This window comes from Pinus tabuliformis, chromosome 1_1 (genome assembly GCF_031772625.1).
Source record: "Pinus tabuliformis cultivar Carrire ecotype Pingquan chromosome 1_1, CPIR1, whole genome shotgun sequence".
In the NCBI taxonomy this organism is placed as follows: domain Eukaryota; kingdom Viridiplantae; phylum Streptophyta; class Pinopsida; order Pinales; family Pinaceae; genus Pinus; species Pinus tabuliformis.
In genome coordinates this window covers 113,349,544-113,373,365 of record NC_142297.1, presented here as the reverse complement: position 1 = coordinate 113,373,365, position 23,822 = coordinate 113,349,544, and the positions used below count along the sequence as shown (strand labels likewise).

At 41.6% G+C, this 23,822-nt stretch overlaps 1 pseudogene; it reads right to left on the bottom strand.

The window, feature by feature from the left end:
- Positions 1 to 1,197: 1,197 nt before the first annotated feature.
- LOC149211908 (disease resistance protein Roq1-like) lies at positions 1,198 to 23,612 on the bottom strand (annotated as a pseudogene).
- Positions 23,613 to 23,822: the final 210 nt, after the last annotated feature.

Sequence of the window (23,822 nt, the reverse complement as noted above, 5' to 3'; positions counted from 1 at the left end):
AAGTCTATGCCAAGAGCAGGCAACAACAACGGTGATTTTTTGTGACAATAGTTCTGCTATTGCATTGTCCAATAATTCTGTGTTTCACAAACGAACGAAACACATTGATACAAGGTTTCATTACATCAGAGAATTGCTAAGCAATGGAGAAATCCGTTTACAACATTGCAGGACTTAGGAACAGGTTGCGGACATTTTGACCAAGCCTTTGGGACAGAAAAGTTTTGAGTATTTGAGGAAATGTCTGGGTATGATTGATAACCCAGCAGTTGAAATTAAAGGGGAGTGTTGAAATATAATTTCAACTGCAGCAAACCGTTTTTCTTTACCTTTGCGATGCGATGAGATCACAGATCGCAAATCGCATCCTCAGCCTGATTGCCTTTTGTTACAACCTGTGATTTCCCCGATTGTGATGGTGCGATGTGATCCGATCGCATATCGCAGATCGCACCATATGCTTGTGCTCCATTTTTTGTGTTTCGCCAAATGCGATATGTTTTAGCGATGCGATATTATCGCACATCGCTGATCGCTCATCTCTCAACTTGTCTCAGCCTCCCAATAGCCTTCTCTGATGCGATCCAATTGAAGTCAACGATTAAGTACAGGCCTACAGCATGAATTTTACGTGAAGTAAAAGTTACATTATTGACCGCCAGTAAATTTCAGTAAAACAGTAAATGCAATTTACTGTGGGTTGGTAAGTTTTGGTGAAGTTTTTTATTTTATTTCAGCGGGAGTATGGGCTCAAGTAATAGTTGGTAAAAGCATTTAATTTTTATTATTTTCTTTACGGAAGCATGGGAAGTGAAAGCATGAAGTAAGTTCTTATTGTTGATATATATATGTAATGTTTTTTTTTGTTGTGTTGATGAGAGAGGAGAAGGAAGAACGCAGCGACATGTATGAACATATACACAGCAGTGTAAATCCTTGCAGTGAGAAGACAAAGTAAATTTCTTTTTGTATGGAACTGGAAGTTCCTTTTGAATCCCTCTGAGAGAGAGGAAGACCAATCTTTTGTAACAGCAGTTTTTATTAATGAATAGAAATTTGTGGTGTGTTTGAAAGCTCTGTCTGCTCAGAAATTTTAAAGCTTCCCTGTGCTAAAATCCTGTGGAGAAAACAGAGCATTGTTCTCTATTCTGTGATTTTGTTTTTGGGATTTTACCAGAAAAATCCCCAACAAAGAAGACCCTGAGGGCCTACATTTTATCAAGACCAACCTAACACCTGGTGATTGCCCATTAGCATTTGCATACTTGCCTAACATATCTGACTTGGTCTTCATTTTTTATGGCTCTGCATCACTCATATAATTGTTCCAATTGACTTTGATGTGCCACCGGTAAGTTATCAGATATTTGAATTATTTCAAATCTGTCGATGATTAAATTAGAGAAACCCTCCACATCAAGATACTTGAGCTTCTTTAAATCCCTGAAGCTATATGGAAGCCTCTCCAAATTACGGCACCCTGAGAGATCGATGTGTTGGACGTTACTTAAATTAACAAAGGACTCCGGCAGCCTTTCCAAATCATGGTAATTTGAGAGATTGATATACTTGAGGTTCATCAAATCACCAAAGGTAGTCGGCAGGTCCTCCAAATTGTGGCAGCCCTGTAGATCAATGTGTTGGAGATATCTCAATTCACCAAAGGAATCAGGCAGCCTCTGTAGATCGTGGCAACCTGAGAGATTGATATGTCGGAGGTCCCTCAAATCACCAAAGGAATCTGGTATCCTCTCTAAATTATGACAACCCCGCATATCGATGTGTTGGAGGCCGTCTAAATGACAAATAGAATCTGTTATCCTCGCCAAATCATGGAAATCTGATAGATTGATGTGTCGGAGTTGCGATAAGAATATGAAAGAACTCGGCAGCATCTCCAAATTGCAGCAGAATGAAAGATCAATATGTTGGAGCCCACTTAAAAGAGCAAAGAATTCTGGCATTGACTTCATCTTTGAATAGTCTGTTAACACCAAGGTTGTCAACGAATGCAAATGACAAAATTCTTCTGGCAATTTAGTTAGATTAACCTGTCCAGATACAAACTTGCCGACGACAAAGCGTTCTAGGTGCTTCAGCAGCCCTATGGATCTTGGAAGGTTGGAGAGAGGAGCATTAATATCTAACTCCCTCAACTGCAAAGGTGCCTGCAAAAATGTTCACCCGTTGTTTCAATTATAAATACATCGTAATCCCGATACTATGTAAAACTCTTTCTTATCATTCTCACACCGTCTGGTACCATAATAAATTAATAGTGATAAACACACAAACATTGATCCAACAAATGTTTATTTACCTGTGATTCGTCTTCCCACAATGTTTTTAATACACTCCCTGACACTTGTAGAACCCTTAGATTCCTCATGTGGATCCATGAAGGCAGTGAACGCTTGGGACACTTGTTCCACCGTAGCCATATCAGACTTCTTGGGAAGTGCTCCATCGGACTTCTCAAAAGGCGTTCCAAAATAGCATTTTTAGTATCAAGAAGTTGCAAGGTCCTCATATCAATACGGCCGCCAAATTCATAAGAAATTTCCAAGATAATAACAAGATCAACATTATCGTCTAGAACGATTCTAATTCCCCGCGGAGCTGTTACCTGTTTATCGGTTACAGTTGCAACCTGACCATTTCGTACAGTTGTCATGTATTCATCATCAAAGAATGATAGTTACTACATTTCATTTTTTCGAAAATGATAAAGATAAAATTACAAAATTGAATCTTGAAACAGGTTTATTCTTAAAAATTGTTGTTTACTTTTCCTTTCTGGAAAATATAAAATTGCAAAATCAAATCATCTATAAGATCTATGATTAAGTGTTATGAAACCAGCTCACAAAAAGATAGAAAAGAGAGATCCACGCCTTAGAATTCAGCCTCTTCGAGGGGGCAACCTCCTTTACATTACATAAATGAACAATTCTTGGATGACACAAATGACAAAACCTCCTTTCTATATATAGGAGTCTAAGGAGTCACAATATAATCCAGCCGACCTAACAATAATAATATAAAGCCACAAAAATAACAATAGAGGGATTCTATGGGGCACAGAAATAATAATATGGGGGTAATAGGGGCACAACAATATAAATAAGGGGTATAACTACAATAGTAATGGGGTAATCACTAGTATTATAGGGACCCAACATGCCCCTCTCCTTCAAAAAAGTGTTGTCCTCAACGCTTGAGTAGTTATGGATACTTCTGCATAAAATTCTCATCCTCCCATGTGGAATCTTCAGCGGATAAGTTCTTCCACTTGATAAGATATTCTGAAATTGATCGATTTCATAGCTGTCGAGTTCTTGTTTCTGTGACTGCTTCCGGTTCCAATATAATTTTTCCTTCCTCGTCAAGTTCTGGCAATATTGTTTGAACTGGGAGCTTGTCGCCTATAACCTTCTTTAAACATGAAACATGGAAAACTGGGTGCAATCGAGAAGCTGCAGGAAGCTCCAATTTGTATGCCATAGTACCAATCTTTTCCAACACCTTGTATGGACCATAATACTTTGGTGATAATTTATTATCCTTCTTAGCTTGCTTTAGGGACATTTGCTTATATGGTTGTAGCTGTAGGAATACCCAATCACCTACATCAAAACTTCTTTCACTGCGATGTTGATCTTCCTGTTGTTTCATTCTATTTTGTGCCAACACGAGGTTATCCTTTAAGAGTTGGAGGACTTGTTGTTGATGCTCGATGTGATGTTCCACTGCTTGAACCTTAGAATTTTCTCTTAAATATGATGTGATTGATGGTGGTTGGTACCCATAAAGTGCCATAAATGGGGTCATTTTTGTTGCTGTATGGAAGGAAGTGTTATACCACCATTCAGCCAGAGGCAACCATTTGACCCATTGTGTCTGTTTATCAGATACAAAGCAACGAAGATATCCTTCCAAACATTTTTTTACTATCTCAGTTTTCCCATCAGATTGAGGATGATAAGATGAGCTATGAGCTAACTGAGTACCCAGACAAGAAAATAATTCTGTCCAAAAATTTCCAGTGAAAATGTGATCTCTGTCACTTACAATAATCTTTGGGTTTCCATGTAGCTTTTGAACTGTTTCCATAAATGCAGTAGAAACTGTACTGGCTTTAAATGGATGTGATAATGCACAAAAGTGTGCATACTTGGTAAGTCTGTCAACTACCACCATGATGACACTCTTTCCCTCAGACTTGGGTAAACCTGTGATAAAATCCATTGAAACCTCCTCCCAACGTTGGCTTGGAATGGATAAAGGTTTTAATAGACCCGGTGTCTTAATTGTTTCAACTTTATTTTGTTGGCAAACCAAACATTCCGCCACAAACTTTTGAATATCTGATTTAAGGCCATCCCAAAAAAATTCCTTCTTAACCCTGTGGTAAGTTTTTAAAAATCCTGAGTGCCCTCCTAAGGGAGAAGTGGGCAATTCCATAAGAATCTTTTGTTTTAGCTGGGAATTCTTACAGAGGTATAAGCGATCTTTGTACCATAACGAATCATTTTGCCAGCTAAATGTATCAGAAGTACTGGAATCTTGTTGTAGCTTTCGAATAAGTGCCCACACTTCTTCGTCATTCTTCCATTCCTCCTTTGCTTCGTTTATCCAATCTGGTTGGATAATAGAAATGGCACACAACAATGCTTCCATATCCTCATCCTTTCTTGAGAGTGCATCTGCCACCACATTTTTCTTCCCTTTTTTGTAGATGATTTCAAAGTCATAACCCAACATCTTTGTGACCCGCTTTTGTTGCTCTTCAGAGGATAATCTTTGTTCTAAAAAGTATTTAAGGCTATCATGATCCGTTTTTACCTTGAAGTGTCTTCCCATTAGGTAGGGTCGCCATTTCATAAGTGCATGGAGTATTGCCAACATTTCCTTCTCATAAATAGCTTTGCTTAAAAACTTTCCCTTGATTGGACGACTTTCAAAAGCAATGGGTCTTTCATCTTGCATTAGAACAGCACCATTTCCATTTCCTGAAGCATCACATTCCACAATAAAGGTTTTTGTGAAGTCCGGTTGTTGTGGGGAAAAATGCCTATGCAGGACGATCCTATCCACCTAAGGTGTGACAGTGCCTTAGCAACAAAACAGAGACAGCTATTCTAGTATTCTTCCTTTATGAATTAAGAATGAAGAGAGATGGATGGACTCACCAGTGTCTTCCGTTTGTCCCTCGATCCGATTTCTCTTCTCTTTGGGAGTTCCCAGCTACTTGCCTTCTCGCTCGCCCAGCTTCAAGAGGTTTCTGCAAGATCACAAGAAGAGAACACTACAAAGACATGGATTCATATTCATAAATAGTTATGGATTAGCAATAAACTAAACACACTAATGCAATCATACATCAAGAATACATCAGCATATAGGAGGAACCAAGATAGCTTTATTGATGAATAACAAGGTTCAGGAAGAGATACAACCCAAAGGGCTCCAATCCAGCACCTCCTTCCCAGCAAATGAAATTCCTATCTTCACCCCCTTCAAAGCATTAAGCACCCAATGATTCAAATCTCAAACTAGCAGCAATTCTTTGCAATCACAACATTCCAGCCTCTAGATCTCATGGAGGAGAGATCCATATATAGATATTTGGAGAGAGGATGAGTCAGCTTGAGATCTGACTAGTGTCCTCTCCCTCTGTCAGTTCTTGATTCCACTCGGAGGTTCTTGCTTCCACTTGGAGATTTGGAACCTCTTACTCATCACCAGTCGAATTCCCTGAGGCAAGTGTCATTTTGGAAGCTTCCTGGGTTCTGACACCTTGAGAAATGAACTTGCCACATGTCCACTCTCGCTCAGCGCAGGTAGCCAGTGTTGCCTTTGACATTCAACGCAGGTAGCCAGTGTTGGCTTTGACATTCAGCGCAAACAGCTAGTGGAGCCACTGAAATGATCCTGAATTGACTTGTTTTTGAGCAGTTTCTGGTGGAGAACTTCTGTGAATTGATGTGGTTTGTTAGCCTTGTTCCTCTAGGGGTAGGAACAACATGTTTAGGGACTTTGGATCCCTTAGATTATGGGCATTTCATGCTCAATGATGTAAGGCACAAAAATGTCTATAACAGTTGGCCCCTAAAGTATGAGGCTGTTTATCGGGCGAAATGCTTTATCAGGGGTATCCGAAGTTCATTCATTGCTGGGAGGAGACCTGTAATACAATACAATACAATACATTATTTTTCATATTGCTTTCATGATCTAGCTGAGGCGGGCATTCCCATGCTCAGCTTTATAAATTCATTTTTCTGTACATAGAACAGACAATCGTCTGATGGTAGACTGATGATTCTGACGAAATCATCATCCTTTTTTGTAGGATGATTATCTGCTGCAATGTTGTACATGTCAATGTCTTTATTTCCTGAATATATATCGCAGCCCGGATGGATGAAACTAGATCCGGGGTCTTCAATCTCGTCCGATCTTCACTCGATGTACAAGTCGATCCATGTGAGAATTTTCTGAAGTCGAACATGGAAAGACATCGCTTGATTACCAGTCAATGATGTAAATTGTTAACAAGCGCGAGAGGAATCACCGATAAGGATGATGACCCTCAAGGTGCTGCAGTACAATTCACGTGGTGTGAATAAAGGACTTGGCGTCGAACACCATGCAAAATCTTTCGGTCGAAGGTCATTGATGTATACCTGTCGCCGGAAGTGAGAAACTTGCCATTGAGGCATGCAAGCTTCAAAGTACTGAAGGGTTTGTTCCTAGATCAACTTCTTGGATAATGAGCTGATGTCGACAAGAAGCGATCCGTCAAAGGAGGGCCTTAATGAATCCCACATCAGTGACACAGAATGGAGCTAATGATTTTGATGGAGGTGAAAACGATCTGTGACATATGATTCAGGGTGGCGGTCATGAAAGGATGGAGGATAATGTATGGCAGTGGATGGGACACGGTTGACTCTTCTGAACGACTTCTCTTGAACATATGGCGACACTAATATGATGGATCGGTAGCATTACCCCAAATATGGATGGTATGGCGAGACCATGGTGATGTGACCAGTGAATGAAACAACCCAACCCGATTGTGGTACGGAGGAAAAGTGTCATGTTCAAGAGCGACTTGCTACCATCAAAGTTTTCTTGTTTCTCCCAATTTTTCCCCAGTCATTGCTGACCAGTACCTCTTTATTTTTGTCAAGCTTGAGGAGGATAACATATGCTTGTTCTATAACCTGCCCTTCGGGCAAGCCCATCGCTATGTTTTAACGAGCCTAGCGATAGGGAAACTTGTTCTCGTCTAAAGACAAGTTTGTCGCTATTTATGCTTTTAACGAGTCTAACGACAAGGATAACTCAGTCCTTTTCATTTTTAGAGAGTCTGAAAAGGTACATAAATTTAACTCCGAAAGTCCTTTTTCGTCATCTAATCCCTTAAGTCCGAAAAAGTATAAAACAATACAGAAGGGATGAACTTTCGATAGTTTTAACGAGCCGAACTAAACAAGCGCTCGATCTTTTTGTGCAATAATCCCTCAGGTCCAAAAAGATTAAAATCTAGAGGAGGGATAGCTCTTCCGGTCGTTTAACGAGCTGGTAGGCCAAAACTCGGCAATCTTTTCATATTTTACGAGTCAGTTGAAAAGAGCTTAAAGAAGACTCGTCTTTTGAGGAACGAGTTATAAACAGGGCAGCAGCAGATTCCAGGTACGGCTTGGAATGTTCCAATCACGGCAGTGTCACAAGGATGGCTTAGTGAAGTCACTCTTCGCAGCTGTTCCTCAAAATGGGTAAACAATCAAATGGAGGTGAATGATCGGCCAATAGAAAAGTGGAGGTGACGGTGCAAACACGACCAAGGCTTTAATGGCTGATAATTTTACTTTCGCAGTGGTTATTTACCGGGTAGTTCATTTTTTAACGAGCTTAAACACGGGTTGAAACACTTGCTCGATCTTATGTTTATTTTTTAACGAGCATGAACTATGCGCTAAAACTGCTCGGATCTTGCGTTTATTTTTTAACGAGCATGAACTGTGTGCTAAAACTGCTCGAATCTTTGCGTTTATTTTTTAACGAGCATGAACTGTGTGCTAAAACTGCTCGAATCTTTGCGTTTATTTTTTAACGAGCATGAACTGTGTGCTAAAACTGCTCGATGATAAGTTTGCATGCCCCCAGCATAACAACGCAAATCGAGGTGCATGCCCCCCAAGCTTCATTGCATTCAACTTGGTGGTTGGAATGAAGGTTTACCTTTGAGATTTGGAAAGGGGATTTGTTTCATTTTTTAATGAGGTTGACACAAGATAAGAACCATCCTCGACTCCTTGTTTCATTTTTTAACGAGGTTGACACGAGATAAGAACCGTCTTCGGAGTCCAAATCCATTAGATATAGAAGGTTTCATATTCCACTGTGGCCACTTCCACCAGATTACTTGTAGGCGGAAGGGCAAAAGTACCCATTAAGGCAGGGTCTTTTAGGAGACATACTCCGATATTTTGGAGCAAATGATTGCTTCCATGGATCATTGGAATGCTTCCCGTAACTTGTGAACTGTTGGGGAGAAATGTTTGTTGGTCGATGATTGTAATTCCTCCTTGGAAGGGAAATGCAATCTTCCTGAAGTAGGTCGACACAACTGCGGCCATGGCATATATCCAGGGTCTTCCCAGTAGGATGTTGTAATCAAGGTTTCCGTCGATTACTTCAACATCAATTTCTACTGTTTTGCCCCCCAGTTCAACTTGCAAGTTACTTAAAATCCCGTATGGAGTGTATGATCGTCCATCAAATGCTTTTAATGTCGTCGAAGATCGCGACAAGGTTGGAGATCCTAAAGTTTTCCAGCAACTCATCGACATAATACATGTAGATGCCCCCTCATCAATAATTGTTCGATGAACGGTTTTGTTGAGGGCTTTCACTTGAACAAGGAAAGCTAGTTGAGCTGGTAACTGAGGATCGTATCCTTTGTAATCAAAGGCCACAAGATTGGAATCCATTGGGTCAGTCCCACCTATTGCTTATAATAAAGCTTGCTCTTGGGAGAGGCAATTTTGTGGTACCGCAAGTGTCGACATAGCGGACGGCGATTGGGCCAGGTCCTCTATTATATTATAATTCCGTGCTTTTTTTGCACGAGGATTAAATGTCGATTTGTGTACTACTCCCTTTGGCGACTTTATCATTTGTTCAGGCATGATGGGTGGCACAACTTTGGTCAAAGTTGTTGTCGAACTACTAGGTTGTTCATTAGCCTTGTTATTTGACAGCTGTGGATTCCCGTAATCTTTATTCCTTGTCAAAGCATCACTTTGCTGCTTTGAGATAGACAACATAAGCACTTGGGATCGGGAAGCATTTTGATTAGCAACCAGTTTGGTTCCCGGGTTTGGAAACGGATCAGTCAATACTGCTGAGGTTTTTGAACTCTTAAAGAGTTTCTTAACTTCAGCTATATGTGGACAATCTCTCGTCCAATGATCCTCATCGCATATATGACACCCCGCAGGGGGTTTCCTTTTTCTCCCTTTCTTTTTCTTCTTGCCCCCTGGTTGCTTCAGTTGTTTGCCCTTGTCGGTCGACACGACATTTACTTCCGAGGCAAGAAGTTCCTCATTTGCATTTTGACTAGAAATCTTACGGGCCTTTTTAGATGTAGCCTTTGTCGATTTCGCGTTTGTCATGCCAATCACGCCATCGATGGCATGAGAGTCATTGTTTGATTTAGGAGGAGGAGGAATTGAGAATTCCGGTCTAGGGGCGTCAGGTATTTTGTCGTAGAGCGTGCCAGACTGAGTATAGACCAAGTCTAGATATTGCGCACGAGCGATAACTTGCTCTTCCGTTACGACTCCCCCCTTTGCCACATCTTCCGTTATGGCAGGAAGTAATGACTTGATAAACCATTCAGCTAAAATCTGATCAGGAACATACGTTTTTACCATTCTACAACGACGTCGCCACTCATGTATATGATCAAATATGTGAGTGGCTGTCGTTTGTTTGAAGTTGGTAAGGAGTTCCATTCCCGTTTCATACCTTATCGGTAATTGAAAATGGGTTAAAAAGGTTGTGGCTAAGGTACTGAAGTTGTCGAATGAAGCTCTAGGCAGTTCGATGTACCATTTTGCCGCCAGACCCGTTAACGTCCTCTAAAAGAGGCGAAGCCTTATCGAATCATCATTTAGGGTGTTTGATGAACACCACAGATGAAATGTCATCACATGATTCGACGGATCTTCACCCGGATTTCCATTAAATTTAGGAATATCTGACGGAAGTTTATGCGGAATCGCTGGCCACCAAGGGGCATAAGCAATTGGATCATTCGTCAGCCGGTTTAGATCTGGTAATTCTAGAGTTGCTACAAAGGCCAACTGTTGATTCAGGTTAGGCGAAGCATACCCAGGATAAGATGGAATCGCCTGAGCAATGGGTCTTTTCATACCAGCATAATGTATTTGATGCTGGCAACTTTGACAAGGTTGATGGGCATAACCATTATAATATGGTTGTTGGTAACCGCTTTGTAAATGCGATTGCCCATTACTTACAAAGACTTGTTGCTCAGGTCCTCGATATGATTGCTGGAATGGGGGTTGATGAGTTTGAACCAGCTCTGGTTGTTAGACCATTTGCTGTTGACCAATACTGGATGATTGACCAAGATGAGGAGTCACAGTACTTGTTTGAACCTGAGTCGCTCCAGATAAGGAGGCATTAACCGGAGGTTGTGATTGAGTTGTCGAGACAAGAGGCTGTTGTATGTCAAGAGGCTGTTGACATACAACAGGTATCGCTTGTACTTGCGACGCAATCACCATACCAGGTATAGTGGCAACATTCGACACAGGGTGGACTGGTTGCATTGAATATGCAACCCTTGGTTGCTGAGGCAGTATTGGTACCCATCCGCTGGATGTAATTCCAGTTTGACCTGAACTTTGTTGTAAACTCTCACATGGTTGTTCTCTGGGAGGGAACAATGAAAAGGCATACTGCCCTCCATATGGTGGCAATCCAGTACTTAAAGGGTGGATTGGCCTTTGAAGACACATTGGATTGATTTGTTGAGTTTCAACATAAGAAATACCAGATGATAATCCGGATGAAGAAATAGGAACTAACCATGTCGTTGTCCCTGATTGGACTCCGGCTTGTTGTTGATAACTTGCCGGGACAGATGGTATACCATCGAACATCGTTGGAGTAGCAGTAGGAGGCTGTTCCACTGCTGTATCGGACGACACAGTCCTGGATGTTGACGGTTGTTCAGACATATCTATTCTATCCAAAATATTTTCTAGCGATTCTACAAGAACTTGCGATGAAGTGAGACTAACTTCGAAGATCAACGAGGGAAAGGTGATGATTATTCCGCTTAAAATAAATTTTAACGACGCTTAGACACAACTTGCTTTTTCAATTTTAAAGAGTCGAGAAAAAGCTAAAGATGACTCTAGTCTCCTTCGATGTTTTAACGAGCCCGAAGTGACAAATGCTTGGATGGACTTTTTCCGTTATAGAGTCTGAAAAAGGCCAAAAGGAACTGCTCTGGAGTTCTAGGTAGAGGGTGTGCCAAACTTTTCGCAAAACCGCAGAATACTTGTTAAGGTACGGGCGGTCAATCTTCGCGAATGCTGTGTTCAGTGCATTGCGATCAGTAGGGCGACCGACACAGCTTCCTATGGATAAAGGCTTTATTCCTATAGGGGTCTCCCAATATATACGCGACGGTACGTGGGAGCACAATCCGTACTGATACTTATCGCTTCACCGTGGAGGAATCACCCAACCACTCAACGGTAAGATACCAGGTTTTACGACGCCGGAACACGTCTCTAGCCTAGACCTCTATGTTGTGCGTTATGTTACAAAGCGTTGTTAAGTTCATTCAATTTATTTTAGGTTGATCTTTTTTAGAAGTTTTCCTTTATGGATCACCACGAGATGTATGGTACAACTTCCTAAATGCAGTCTAAAGATGATAAGCAAGCTTTATATATCTTTTCAACAGATGAAAATCCTAGCTACAAAGGGAAAAGAAAGACACCATCTTTTCTCAAAGAGCAATCAACACACTCTAATGCACTTTTCCTAAATCAAACATGCAAACTATCAAAATGCAATATGCACAATGCAGGTGTTTGTTTTCCGCTTTCTTAGTATTGATGCCTACCAAGCAAGCTTTTTGTACAACTTTGAATTTGCTTTTAAATGACAAATACAAACAAGTTTACTTTTTGAAATCAAAGAGGGTAGAAGAGATTACAACACTTAAAGATTTCTAAAATGAATACTTGTTTTGACACTTAAAAGAGACAAACTCAAACCACAAGCAAAAGTAAATGTATAATCAATCTGCAAACAGCCAATGAACTCTCTCCTAAGATCACAATCAACAGATCTGAATCAAGGGCTACAGGATGATTATCTCACTCTTGCAAAGGAAAACTATGAACGAAGTCACAAACACATAAAAACACTCATAGTCTTTTTGCACAAAAGGAGGCGGAATGTAAGCAGAGAAAAGGAGTTATCAGATTAGTACCTATGCTGGTTACAGGCTGCAAAAATCAGAGATCAAAACAAGGCAAAACAGAGCAGAGAACCCCAGCTGCACAAGGCCTAGCTGGATCAACGCACCCTCAACACAGGGGTTTTGACATTCAGCGCAGGTATCCCTCTCGGGAACTGCGTTGAAATGCAGAATCCCTTCACAGGGTCTGCGCTGAAGGAGAAACTCTCGTTTCTCACTGGGTTCTGGGTCACAGATTGCTATTTAATCTACTGTTTCAGGCCAAATAAAAGCAACAAGCAAGGTGTAATCAAAGGGATGCTTTGAGGGAGTACTAAGATCTATCACAAAGGATCATCAAATCATTTGTGAGTCTATTGTTCAGATCATAGACAAATCCAAAGATTGGATCAAGGCAGCAACTGTCTACTTTGCAATCTGAGAAAAGCAGATGCAGTTCGATTGTTGCTGTTGAGTCTATGAAACAAACAATGATAGAGACACAAATAAAATGACTAAACAGATCTCCCGAGTGGAGTCGCCAGTTTGTTGTGGGGAAAAATGCCTATGCAAGACGATCCTATCCACCTAAGGTGTGACAGTGCCTTAGCAACAAAACAGAGACAACTATTCTAGTATTCTTCCTTTATGAATTAAGAATGAAGAGAGATGGATGGACTCATTGGTGTCTTCCGTTTGTCCCTCGATCCGGTTTCTCTTCTCTTTGGGAGTTCCCAGCTACTTGCCTTCTCGCTCGCCCAGCTTCAAGAGGTTTCTGCAAGATCACAAGAAGAGAGCACTACAAAGACATGGATTCATATTCATAAATAGTTATGGATTAGCAATAAACTAAACACACTAATGCAATCATACATCAAGAATACATCAGCATATAGGAGGAACCAAGATAGCTTTATTGATGAATAACAAGGTTCAGGAAGAGATACAACCCAAAGGGCTCCAATCCAGCACCTCCTTCCCAGCAAATGAAATTCCTATCTTCACCCCCTTCAAAGCATTAAGCACCCAATGATTCAAATCTCAAACTAGCAGCAATTCTTTGCAATCACAACATTCCAGCCTCTAGATCTCATGGAGGAGAGATCCATATATAGATATTTGGAGAGAGGATGAGTCAGCTTGAGATCTGACTAGTGTCCTCTCCCTCTGTCAGTTCTTGATTCCACTTGGAGGTTCTTGCTTCCACTTGGAGATTTGGAACCTCTTACTCATCACCAGTCGAATTCCCTGAGGCAAGTGTCATTTTGGAAGCTTCCTGGGTTCTGACACCTTGAGAAATGAACTTGCCACATGTCCACTCTCGCTCAGCACAGGTAGCCAGTGTTGCCTTTGACATTCAACACAGGTAGCCAGTGTTGGCTTTGACATTCAACGCAAACAACTAGTGGAGCCACTGAAATGATCCTGAATTGACTTGTTTTTGAGCAGTTTCTGGTGGAGAACTTCTGTGAATTGCTGTGGTTTGTTAGCCTTGTTCCTCTAGGGGTAGGAACAACATGTTTAGGGACTTTGGATCCCTTAGATTATGGACATTTCATGCTCAATGCTGTAAGGCACAAAAATGTCTATAACACCGGTGTAGCTAAGATCGGTGCTTGGCACATTGCCTCTTTAAGATGTTTGAAGGCCTTTGTTGCTTCCGGAGTCCATGAAAATGAATCTTTCTTCAATAATGTTGTTAGAGGTGCTGCTATTCTCCCATAATTCTTAACGAACTTGCGATAATACCCTGTCAACCCAAGAAATCCTCGCAGATGCTTTATGGATGTGGGGATTTTCCATTCCTTAATGGCTTTAATTTTGCTAGGGTCTACCTTAACTCCTTCATGAGATACAATATGACCCAAATATTCCACCTCCTGGACTCCAAAGAAACATTTGGATCTTTTTGCATATAATTGTTTCCCCTCCAATAGTTGTAGCACCTTGTCAACATGTTCAACATGATCCTTCCAAGACTTGCTGTAGATTAGTATATCATCAAAAAATACTAACACAAATTTTCTAAGGAATGGTTTGAAAATTGAATTCATCAAACCTTGAAATGTTGAAGGTGCATTGGTAAGGCCAAAAGGCATGACCAAAAATTCATAATGACCCTCATGAGTTCTAAATGCCGTTTTCGGAATGTCTTCAATCTTCATTCTGATTTGATGATATCCCGAACGAAGATCCAACTTGGTGAAGTAAATTGATCCATGCAATTCATCCAGTAATTCATCAATGACAGGAATGGGGAACTTATCTTTAATAGTGAGCTTGTTGAGCTCCCTATAATCTAGACACATGCGCCATGATCCATCCTTCTTGTGCACCAATACTACTGGAGCTGAGAAAGAACTTTGACTCGGTTGAATTATACCAACCTCTAGCATTTCTGCAACCATACGTTCAATTTCACTTTTTTGGACATATGGATATCTGTACGGCCTGATGTTTGGAGGAACACTTCCTGGAATCAGATGAATAGCATGATCATGATCACGCATAGGTGGGAGACCTTTGGGAGTCTCAAATACCTTGGAATGATTGTCCAGGACTTTTTGGAGATCTGGAGAAATAGATGATTCCAATGTGGAAACATCTAGCGAACATAATTGTGCAATTACACCTCTTTGCTCCTTTTTTAGAAGCTTTGTCATGCCATTAGAGCTGATTATCTTTCCTGGTTTCCCTGCAATACCCCTTAATTCAACTTCCTTTCCTTCCACAGAAAATTTCATGAAAAGTTCTTGAAAATTAAAAGCTATTGTACCCAAGGATTGTAGCCATTGGACTCCTAGTACAACATCAGCACCTCCCATTGGAATGGAAAGCATTGGGCTAGTCAATACATATTCTCCCATGGATAGCTTGATATTATGGCACTTTCCAGAACAATTTATTGTTCCTCCATTTGCAATCATCACTTGACACTCTGGTGCTGGATATAGGAAGCAATTCAATTCTTTTGCTACCCTACAATGAATAAAATTGTGGGTGCTTCCTGAATCAATCAACACTATTACCTTTTTCTTCTTGATTTGTCCTTCTATCTTGATGGTTTGAGGAGTGGTAATTCCCGCCAATGCATTACAAGATATGGTCGGATTTATTTGTTCTTCATCTAGGCTTTGTTCCTGGAATATATTCTCTTCTTTTGACCTTTCTTGCTCCTTTTCTTCTTCCTCTTCACAATCTATGTAGAATAATTTCTTCTCAGCACACTTATGACCTTTTGTGTATTTGCTATCACAATTGTAACAAAGCCCTTTTGCTCTTTTTTCTTCCAATTGTTGTGGTGTCAACCTTGTAGGTTGTGGAAGACTATGGGCAACAACACTTCCGTCTTTATAGTTGTGAATGGTATGCTTCCTAGTTGCCATAATTTTGCTTTCCATTTTTCTTGCTAACCTGAATGCCTTCTCTAATGAATCAGGTTCCCAAAGGCGCACATCATGTTGGATATTATCCTTTAAAGACCCTATGAACACATCAATCCTATGCTCCTCTGGAATATCTTTTACCCTTATGTTCAATTTTTGGAACTCCTCAATGTGCTCCATTATTGAACCCTTTTGTTTGAGACTTATCAATTGGCTAAAAAAAGTGTTGCTTTTTGTATCCTCATAATGTGCTATCAATTCTTCCGTAAAAATTGCCCAAGTGATAAATTGTTTACGAGAACAAAGCCATTGATACCATACAAACTGATTTGGTTCCAAATATAAAGTTGCCATACGTACCTTTTGTGTGTTTTGCACATTATTGAGATCGAAGAATTGCTCCATCTGTAATATCCATGTGGCGGGATCCTTGCCATCAAACTTCCTCATATCGATTTTTGGAATGTGGTGATTCTTCGATCCAACATTAGTGTCTATGGAATCATGATTAACATTTCTTTTGTTCTCATCATGAGTTTCCTTTACTACCTTTTCACCATTAGTAAGTATTTCTTGTAGAAAATTAGTCAAATCTGTCTTCAAATCTGTCATGCCTGTCTTCAAATTTGTGTTCAAATCTATCTTCAAATTGTCCATCTCAGCTTCCATTCCATTCATCTTAGCTTCCACGCCATTCATCTTAGCTTCCACGCCATTTATCTTAGCTTCCACGCCATTTATCTTAGCATCTTTTAACTTTTGTGAGCGTGACATTTGTTGCACTTGTTCTTGTAATTTTGATATATCATGTAGCATTTCTTCCTCTTCTTCATGAGTCATGCTAGAGCTTTCAGGTTCCTTACTAGGTGTTTGCATTTTCTTTCCTCGGGGCATCAGTTACCGATAATAATGCTCTACTATGCCCTTTGAATTCCTTCAAAATAAATTTTCAAACCAAGCTTAAGCAAAAATTTAAAAAAATCTACACACCTTTTTTCACTTTGTAGGAGCTCGATATTGCCTCTGATGTATCTCTGTACTTTTCAGTCATCTAGTTTTGAAATTGTGATCTGTAGTAGCTATCTGTGTTCTCTTTCCAATGCCACAAGTCTGACCCAAATTGGATTCTCCAAGGAAGAGTTATGCGAAATCTCCCACAGTGACTTGATTATAGACTAGTTCAGTAGAGCTAACTTGTACGACGTGCCACGAGTCATTGTTTCGACCTTTGGATCTACAAAATACCCACAAGACACTACAGTCCGTCCTCTTTCTGTACCTTTTTACGAAATTTCAATCCTATCCTCAGAGAGAAAGTTATGACGATTTTCCCCAGGTCACCTGTTTTAAATGTAATTCAGGAGTCTGCAAAAAGACCAACTTCCTCAGATCATATCTCCGAAAATGTCGCGCGAAAAGCTCTGAAATTTGGACCCAAGGTTCAGCGCCAATTCTTCTCAAATGGGTGTTTTTTGCGACTTCTGAAACGTCACAGAAAAAACGTTATAGCGAAAATGCCACGATGACCTTTTTGGAGCAGCGAAACCCTAGAATCCAAAGCTCAGATACCAAATGTTATGAAACCAGCTCACAAAAAGATAGAAAAGAGAGATCCACGCCTTAGAATTCAGCCTCTTCGAGGGGGCAACCTCCTTTACATTACATAAATGAACAATTCTTGGATGATACAAATGACAAAACCTCCTTTCTATATATAGGAGTCTAAGGAGTCACAATATAATCCAGCCGACCTAACAATAATAATATAAAGCCACAAAAATAACAATAGAGGGATTCTATGGGGCACAAAAATAATAATATGGGGGTAATAGGGGCACAACAATATAAATAAGGGGTATAACTATAATAGTAATGGGGTAATCACTAGTATTATAGGGACCCAACATTAAGCACTTACAGATAATTGCTCCAACATATCTTTATAATGCATAAGATGACCAAGCGACGAAGTATGAGAAACAGCTCTGCCGAAATCCCTAAGGTGATCGTGCATTTCTATATTATTTTCTTCGTCCACTACCAAAAGGCATCTGTCCTCTAGAGTACCAAACCCCAAACGACCATTCCACCCAGATCCCTCTCATATTCTTATGGCAGTATCCCTTTTTTGTCCTATGAAAAAACATGCGTTGTCTAGGAATATCTGTTGTTCCTCCCAGTTGAGGGTCTGATAACTAATTTGAAGTTTTTCTTGTGCCTCACCCGGAAGTACTTGTTGAAGTTTATCCAATAGGTATTTCCAAATAGATTGGTCATCTTTATCACTGAGGAGTGCTCGAAACACTCTTAGAAATAAAGGCAACCCTTCAAGGACTTCTAAAAAGTTATCTACCAAAGATGCAAATCCTGGACGTGGATGGGGCCGGTTGAAGGCAAAGATCCAGAAAAGCTCTCGGGAGTATTGATGATTAAGTCTAGTTAAATAATAAATTGATGCATTCTCAACTCCTGAGCTTGTGATCACCCCTTCATCTCAAGATGTAATCAGTACTAAGCTATCTGAGAGGAGATGAGTTCGAATAGGCAAAAGAGCATCAATCTGATCCAGGTGATCTACATAATCTAAAACCATCAAAACACGACAAGATGAGAGATTTTTCTTAAGCGCCTCTTTACCTTCACCAATACTGTTCATCTGCGCATCCGTTCCAGTCAAGCTTTTAAGAAGTTGCTTTTGCAAAGAATTTAAAAGGCCTAGCCTTGCTTTTTCTCTCACATTAGGTAAAAAACAATGTTTCCTATAATTTACCTTCTTCTGATGGAAGAGTTCTTTTGCTAGGGTTGTCTTTCCTACTCCGCCGATGCCAACAATCCCCACAACTTGAGGATTTGCACAAAGTACTTTATTTTCGAATTCTGCCACTTTTTCATGCAAACCTACTCCATATTTTGCTGCATTTTCATGCAAACCTACTCCATATTTTTTTGCATTTTCATGCAAACCTACTCCATATTTTGCTTCATTTTCATGCAAACCTACTCCATATTTTTCTGCAGTACTCCGACCCTCATATGCTGCAGTACTCCATCCCTCTGTCTTTGCCCTCCTCAACACTTCTTGAACAACCTGGTCTAACAATTCCCCCTCGTCGCTGGTTATTTGGAAGAAAATAATACAACTAGTGAGAAACAAACATCTAGGCATGTCAATCCAAAAATAATAATCTAATGCAATCCCCAAAGAGAAGGTTTAGCTCTTACCGATTGAACGCATCCAGTTCGAAACCGCTGATGTCTGCAACTAGAGAAAGTGCATTGCACAACTTTCTAACAGTGTCGGGAGCACACCTTTCCTTGTCTTCATGTTCGAGTAGAGATTGAAAATAGCATCCTGTGCCCCTTACTGCATATCTAAGATCAGTGGGCTTTACACCGTAAAACACTGGAATGATTGGAGCCCCGGTGTCACGCCCCTACACCTGCGGTAGTCTTCCAACCGCTTGTAGCGAGGTGCGGCACCACCGAACGCTTTCTTTTTAACAATACTAACATTCGTGGACTACGCCTACTCCAACATTAACATACTTAGTTTGTGTTTCGCAACCAAGTAAAAGCATTATCCTTTATACTTTAATGAATCCCATACTCATTCATTATCCATATGAAATTAACCGAGAACATCAACAATTGCAAACAAGTATAAAGGGAGGGGCAACTCCCGAACAGTCTGCCCAACAATTTTATTAAGAATATCATATTTTTACAACAAGTGTGTCTTGGCTGAACCAAGTCTCACACTTAACCAATTTTTACAAAAGACAGGCCACCTGCCTTTTACAACTTCTTTTGCACCCTTGCACGAAGGGAGGTGCTCACCCGAGCCACCCAAGACCCTTTGCCAAGTCCTGCATAAAACCGTACATCAGAACCTCCCCAAACCGTGGCACACTTGCCAACCTTCCACCAAGTCAATTTCCGCAATCTCCCAAGCCTAATGCGCATGAGATGTGCGCATTCTCTTACCCAAGACTACGCACTTTCCTTGTCTTATGTGAAGGCTTTTGAGCGAAGTCTTCGTTGGTGATTATGAGCTCCCACGCTTGTCTTATTTATATGCTTGCTACGTGAGATTATATGGGGGTGTCAGCCCCATGGCCGACCCCACAATCTACTAATGTATGCCCACACATAACTCTTTTACATGTCGGCTTTACATCTTTAATCCATCGCATATATGTGTATTGTTCTAACACTTAGTTGCATAAGTGTTTTCTCCCGTCGCACATATATCGTTGCATATTATGTCGCAGCTCATTGCACAAACATCGCATGTCTTCCCGCACACCGTCGCACGCCCGTTCAGCACGCGCCCGTCGTGCACCCACGCGCCCTCGTGCACGCCTTCGCCCGGCGCCTGTCGCACCCGCAACCAGAGGTCCTTACATCCTCCTCCACCTGAAATCGTTGTCGTCCTCGACAACATACCATCCTGGTAGCTCTCCACCAAGATCATCATCATCCAGGATGTTGACCTTTCTACACAAGGCAAACATCCTTGCAACATATGTAGAGACTCTTTCTCCACTATGTCTCGGCCTAGTGACCACTGCCACCAAGCTCACCATACCAAAGTATGTATCTTCATCAGATGTCATCTCGATCCATGATTACCGACCTCTTGTCCTCATCATGTGTCCTCATGTGAACTGCTGCCATGATACTCCAACACGATGCCCACATCAGTTGTTTCTCAAAACATCCTGTCACATCCTTGACTCATCAAGAATCTATCTCCATAATCCATGCTCAGGTCCATGGAAACTCCATCCATCTCATCTGCAACATGTTGTCCATATGTGTGTCTCCTCCATGTGAAGAGACCATCTCCTCAAACCAACTCTCGATGTGCCCCATTCAGGTCCATGAAGCCTCTTCATCATCTGCAATGTGCCATCCCTCAAGTCTCCATTGAAACAAGTATGCACTTGTCTCACCTATCCATGTGTAAAAAGTAGTTGAGTCTCGGCTCAACCCATGCCCAAGTCAAGGCATCATCATCATCGTAACTTCATCACTTCAAGGTGCCTCATACCGATCCTCTACATCAAGTCACTCTTCCAAGCCATGCCCATACATGTACTTTGAAAGTATGCATCCCATACTGCATCAAAGTCACCTGACCTCAGCTCCTCAATGCATTAGATCCTCTGAGTCCACCGTACATGAAGTCCCTAAAAGTCACAACAATCTCATGTCATCATGAGCTCCATAAACCATCCCCAACCAACACCTCAGCAAGCATACAAGATGCCTCAGATCCCCGTGTGGTAGGAATGCTCCATAGCTGCTCACAAGTCCAACCAAGTCCATGGCCTTGTTGTAAAAGAGTGCACAACCCCTCCATAGGTTCATAAGTAATAAGTCTCCATGTCACATCAGCAAATCCATCTGCACAACATTCCTGCCTTGGCACTCCTCCTTGGATGTCCATGACACCTCTACAAGTGCTCCCACACAATGTCCCTGCATAAGACTACCATGCTCCATGCCTCCAACCTGATGTCCATGACTAAGTTGTCCATGTAGTCCAACCAAGTAGACCCATCACAACAATCGGTCATCCTCATCCAAGTTTACAATCTTCGGTCTAGTGAACTCGGTCACCCAACCATATCATCATGTCATGAGTCCCTCCATCATAGCTCCTCCACCAAAGTGTCCACCAAGACTATCTCTTGGTCTCGGCCATGAGAAGTCCACCCAAAACATCACAAGTGTGTGCCCTCTTCAACTGTCCATGAGTCATGCCAGGCACTTAGCCAATTCTCCATGTGGCTAAAGCATGACCCAATCCTCCACAATGATCATCATGTTCCTCCCTTGTCAAGGGCCTTTGCACCTTCTACCATAAGGTCACAAGCAGCCCCAACAAGTCCTGCAACAATCGACAATCCTTGCTTCTCCATACAAGGTTCCATCATAGTCATCCATGGTAAGATCCTCCCTAGCATTGGCAAACTGGCTTTGCCCTTCCCTGCATACGGTCCATCTACCAAATGTCCAAATGAAACACAAGTATCAATACTTACTTCATCATCATGAGGCTCTTCCTCATTCATCCATGTCCACAAACTGCACGATCCTGGTCCAACTTGATCATCCTCAAGTTCATCCTCCATCATGGTCATGTCTGCAACATCTTCAACTATCACGGCTTCCTCTTCCTTGATAGCACAATCTGCAACTTCACCTTGCTCCATTGTCCAACCAAGTCGAAGAAGCTCTCCTTCAACATTCTTTTCCAAGGCTTCAAGTTCTTCACGGATACGGGGCTTCTCTTCCTTCAACCTCTTCAACCTGTCCAAGGTAAACAAGAGCTTCCTTCCACCTTCTTCCAAACTCGCCATGTCTTGTTGTCAACTGTCACGAGCAACCTTGCTCACCAGCTCCAACCGAGCTCTGATACCAACTGTCATGCCCCTACACCTGCGGTAGTCTTCCAACCGCTTGTAGCGAGGTGCGGCACCACCGAACGCTTTCTTTTTAACAATACTAACATTCGTGGACTACGCCTACTCCAACATTAACATACTTAGTTTGTGTTTCGCAACCAAGTAAAAGCATTATCCTTTATACTTTAATGAAGCCCATACTCATTCATTATCCATATGCAATTAACCGAGAACATCAACAATTGCAAACAAGTATAAAGGGAGGGGCAACTCCCGAACAGTCTGCCCAACAATTTTATTAAGAATATCAGATTTTTACAACAAGTGTGTCTTGGCTGAACCAAGTCTCACACTTAACCAATTTTTACAAAAGACAGGCCACCTGCCTTTTACAACTTGTTCTGCACCCTTGCACGAAGGGAGGTGCTCACCCGAGCCACCCAAGACCCTTTGCCAAGTCCTGCATAAAACCGTACATCAGAACCTCCCCAAACCGTGGCACACTTGCCAACCTTCCACCAAGTCAATCTGCGCAATCTCCCAAGCCTAATGCGCATGAGATGTGCACATTCTCTTACCCAAGACTACGCACTTTCCTTGTCTTATGCGAAGGCTTTTGAGCGAAGTCTTCGTTGGTGATTATGAGCTCCCACGCTTGTCTTATTTATATGCTTGCTATGTGAGATTATATGGGGGTGTTAGCCCCATGGCCGACCCCACAATCTAATAATGTATGCCCACACATAACTCTTTTACATGTCGGCTTTACATCTTTAATCCATCGCATATATGTGTATTGTTCTAACACTTAGTCGCATAAGTGTTTTCTCCCGTCGCACATATATCGTCGCATATTATGTCGCAGCTTGTCGCACAAACGTCGCATGTCTGCCCGCACACCGTCGCATGCCTGTTCAGCACGCACCCGTCGTGCGCTCGCGCACCCTCGTGCACGCCTTCGCCCGGCGCCAGTCGCACCCACAACCGGAGGTCCTTACACCTGGACTCCAACATGAGCACCAGCTCCTTTAAACGCCAATATGAATTCGCATATCCGGGAGAAAAAATTGCAACATAGACAGAGGCGGTTCTAATAGCGCGATCAATTTGAGCAACGAAAGAACCTCCCAGTAGCAGTTCCTCATTGTCTAGAAAAACTCGCAGTCCATAGGAAATGAGCTTGCGGTACAGAGGACGGGCGAAGGTCTCCCCCACGTCTAGAGGTCTATAGTTGATAAACACATCGTACCTATCATTGTTGTTGGAATGAGCAAAAGTGTAAGCAGCCATTGCCAAACGAAAAATAGAAACAGAAATGGGAGGAGGGCTTCAGATGGTCAAAGAGATGGAGGGCTTCAGAGCTCGATTGGAGGACCTTTATTAAGAATTTAGAAAGGCAGATAAAATCGAGGGGGGATTGTAGTGTGAAAAACCTATGTTGTGAAGCGAGATATAAAAACACAATAAACAGGTGGGCGTCTTGGACTCTCGACCTCAAAC